The 4,167-nt window shown below is 34.1% G+C and overlaps 1 long non-coding RNA gene across 1 annotated transcript; it reads left to right on the top strand.

The window, feature by feature from the left end:
- Positions 1–1,535: 1,535 nt before the first annotated feature.
- LOC118475782 (uncharacterized) lies at positions 1,536–3,811 on the top strand. Its single transcript, XR_004855102.1, has 8 exons — positions 1,536–1,664; positions 1,755–1,885; positions 1,979–2,054; positions 2,123–2,421; positions 2,516–2,891; positions 2,963–3,222; positions 3,296–3,368; positions 3,463–3,811. It is a non-coding gene; the product is annotated as an uncharacterized lncRNA (long non-coding RNA).
- The last annotated feature ends 356 nt before the right edge of the window (positions 3,812–4,167 follow it).

Below are 4,167 nucleotides of genomic sequence, written 5' to 3'. Positions count from 1 at the left end.
ATGATATACATCCTATAAGATCAATGGCATCGGGTATACTTAATCAAACTAGGATGGTGGCAGGCCTGTGTCCCTTTCCTCCGTAAGTTTATACAAGTTCACTTGTCACATCTATATGAATGAAGAACTTAAGCTAAAGTTCGTTTTTTATTTAGTTTCGTGCTATTTGACGATGTACTTTATATACTTAAAATACTTTTGTCAATAAAATTATGTTTGACACTTTTAATCTGATGGGTAGTTGGTACAGACCAAATCACAATGGATATAGTGGTGGAGAAAGGAAATGTCGATGTTGGCAATACTGCTGAACCATCGTATGAGGTTGTGGCTAGAAGTGGTTGTTCAGCACAATTGTCAACTAATGACACCGATGAACATGAATTGGGTAAGTGCTATTATCAATTACATAAAACTAAGGTCTGCATAATAAATATTTGTTTGACACTTAATTCTTCTCTTGTGCGCCATATATATAGAGAGCGAGGATAGTAAGGTCAGTGTTGGTAATGCTGCAAAACAATCACACGATGTTGTGGGAGTAGGCATTGACTGTATTTTCAATCATGTAAAAGTGTCAACTGAAGCCGATCTTGGGCCACAACCGGGTAGGCTCTCTTATCTACACTCCTAAATGTAAATATTGTCTTATGAGTACTCCTAACAATGCTTTTGTCAAGATACTTATGTTTCATTCACTCCTCATACAGATGTGATACACCTGACATCTTTGGATGTTCCAAATGAATCAAGTCAACTAAGTTCTGATGCGGATATGGTAAAGCAGAACCAACAAGATGCTTTGGACACACTTATTAGAATATCACAACATAAGAAACCAAAGAAATTGAATGTAGCTCGAGTTGTCTCTGAAGGTAATTTTTTTGTTCTTGCCTTATTGCATCTTATTGGTTTTCGCATATATCATTTGCTTATTAAGTATAATATTTTTCATTGTATAGATTATAAGTGCACCCCAGAAGATGTTCAGCTTATTGAATACATTAAAACATTACCGGGGAAACAAGTTGTGGTGAACATCGACAGCGCATGGTTAAATAGAAATGATATGGAATGTCTTTTTCATGGTGACATGCAATTGTCTGACAACGTAAGTACATTTGTATGTTCATATTATATACAGTAATAAAGTATATATATATTTATAATTATCATATTATACAGTATGGTATACATATTTAAAGCTAGCATGTATATTTGATCTGTTAATTGTATTCTTTTGGTGTACAGGCCCTCAATGCATATATACACTGTATTAGGGGTGAAGAGCATTTACTTCATAGAGAAGGTGGAAAGGTCTTCTTGGAGAACACATTCATTTCCAGTCTGCTTAAGCGTGATGGCGACCCTAAGGTGCTCTTAAATTGTAAGGAAGACACAATTGAACAAAGGGTGGACAACTATTTACAGTCTGACATGGTTGACCTAAAACTCATCTCATTTTTAATATATGTAATATGTAATATATTGGTGCACAATACTTACAAATTAATGTTAATGTATGTTCTATGAAGGTGTTCCTTCCAATGAATATAGAAGATTTTCACTGGTACCTGGCAGTTCTGAATGCAAAAAAAAGTGAGGTACATGTACTCGATTCTATGGGACAACAAATAACGGATCGCCGAGACCTTTATACTACAGTGAGTAATCATTTCTTTTATATTATGATTATTTCATCATTACATTATTTGTTATCTATAAATCTTGATATGTTTTATATATACACATAGTTAAAAGGTCTAGAAAGACAGATTAAACTTGCAGCAAAACATAAAGAGCTTTACCAAGGCAAGTGGTCGAACCTTGATGTTGCATCATGGCCAGTTATAGAGAAGATCACAACACAAATGCAAACCGATGGGTAAAATTCATGTGACCACAACTCTACAAAATTGGTTTTATTTATTTTCATATATACATAGAAACTCACCTGATCTGTTAAATTTCATATTAGGGTATCTTGCGGGCTATGGATGATAAACTATATGGAATACTGGACAGGATCCTCCCTATCTGATAACGTAACTCAGGTAGAGGACGTATATTTATTTATAGGAACAATGTTTTTTTGTTTTAATTTATATTTATATACTTGCAGGATGATATAACAATGTTTAGGTTTAAGCTACCTGCAATATTATGGGACTCGAGATTAAACACAAAGAAAGGACATCAAAATCTTGACCACAATGTGGATGAAGATGGAGAGAGTTCAAGTGATGTTCAAATAATCGATACTCCATGTGAGTTATCTAAATCGTCAAATACATCACATCAGATTGAACCATATATATCTCCATATGTTCTGCCTGCTAAAGTAACATCAACAAACACGCAAGAACTGATGTTTGTATTATGCACATATATCATGGGGATAGACAACGACAAATATTTAAAGTAAGTTAATTCTCATTTCATATAGTATATGCATGGTAAATATTCAACACATATGTACTTGATTTAACTATAAAAACAATTGTTCATTTAATAGGAAACATTGGATTCAGAGCACTAAACCTTATCCAATTTCTTTAAGTCTTCAAAAACTTAAAGATATATTGGATGTAAATAAGCCGATGGATACAGATTGTTTTAACATGGCTGTTCGGATGATCGCATGCAATGATTCCTTGTTCTTGTTGGAAGACAAATACCACTACATGGATCTACAGTTCTGTGTAAGTTCAAGTAATTAGTCTTTATTCATATAAGTGTGTTCATTATATAATTATTTTACTAACAAAAAGTAGTCCATAACTAAATTTGGTCGAGACCCTCGCCTTCGTGCAAAGCCAGATATCAACATGTTGGCAAAATTATTAGAATGTTGGCCTGACATGGAGTACGATGTTTCAGATTGCAAACAAGTAAGCTATACTCTTCATCATTTTTGTAATCTTGTTTTTTCTCTTACTTGAACTATTTTTTTAATTTGCAGATTCTATTGCCCTTTTCTTTCTTGGGTCACTTCACCTTATATGTACTTAACATGGACACTAGAAGCATCTATATAATGGACTCCATGCCTATACCATCATGGTTTAAGGGTGATCATCCTAGCATGCATTATATTCATAATATACATTATATTGCCAATAATATGAATGCTGCCATGGAATTGGTCAATCCTACATGGAAAGACGATATTTATATGTGGCGTCGTATAGTACCAACATGGGTTCCAAGAACATTAAACTGGTATTTTTTTTAACCCGAACAACTTATTAATTTTGTCTACATATATGTAACAACGTATTATTTTAATTTGTAGGGATTTATCTGGCTTTCTTGTTATCAACTTTATGCACGATTGGAATGGTATAAGGTTACCCTGCATTTGCACTGTGAGTACCCAATTTGTTCTAATACTTTGTCAATATTGTTCTTCTATAATTGATTATTAATCGTGTTCTATGATATGTAATAATGAATGTGCAGAATGGGAATGACCTGAGGACCAAATTCTTAGTAGAATTATTGAAGTACAAGGACAATGAATCCAAAGACAACATTCCAGAAGAAATACAAGAAATTATTAGGCACATCAGATAGATATGATTTTATTTGTAATGATACTCAACTTATTATCCTAATTAATTTTATTGCCTTTTAGGTTCGTAGTATCGTTAGGAACATTTGCCAACATATATTTTAGTTATATGTTGCACATATGAAGGCAGTTCAGTTTTCTGTACTTTCAAAGATGCATTGGTGTTTTAGAAGCTTCAGCTTATCCTACTGTAATACTGTGCTTAAAAGACTCCTATGGGTTTCCATCTTTTTATTGGAAACGAAGTACCATACTATTGTACTGTACAGTGACTTACAGGTATGGAGGGTTAGGGCTCATCGCACCTTCTAGCTTCGTGAGTCAAATGATTTTATAATTATTTCCTTTCTATGCTTATGTTCTTATATTTTGTGTTAAGCTGAACGGTGCTTGGTTGTAGTGAGCACAAAGGGATCTTTCTAGCTTACTCGAGGTAGCAGGCAACTGGCGACTGGTGAAACCACAGACTGGTGCCACCAAAGTGGAAGAAATACACTCAAAGAACCATCCTGTCAGTCTCCTTGTCATAGAGCATTCACCTTTTCTTGCAGGTAACTTGGGCTCGACTTACTGACACGAGCAATAGTCTGATA

This window comes from Zea mays, unplaced genomic scaffold (genome assembly GCF_902167145.1).
Source record: "Zea mays cultivar B73 unplaced genomic scaffold, Zm-B73-REFERENCE-NAM-5.0 scaffold_651, whole genome shotgun sequence".
Taxonomy (NCBI): domain Eukaryota; kingdom Viridiplantae; phylum Streptophyta; class Magnoliopsida; order Poales; family Poaceae; genus Zea; species Zea mays.
Note: the sequence above shows the minus strand (reverse complement) of the source record. Positions and strands in the feature narration are given on the sequence as shown.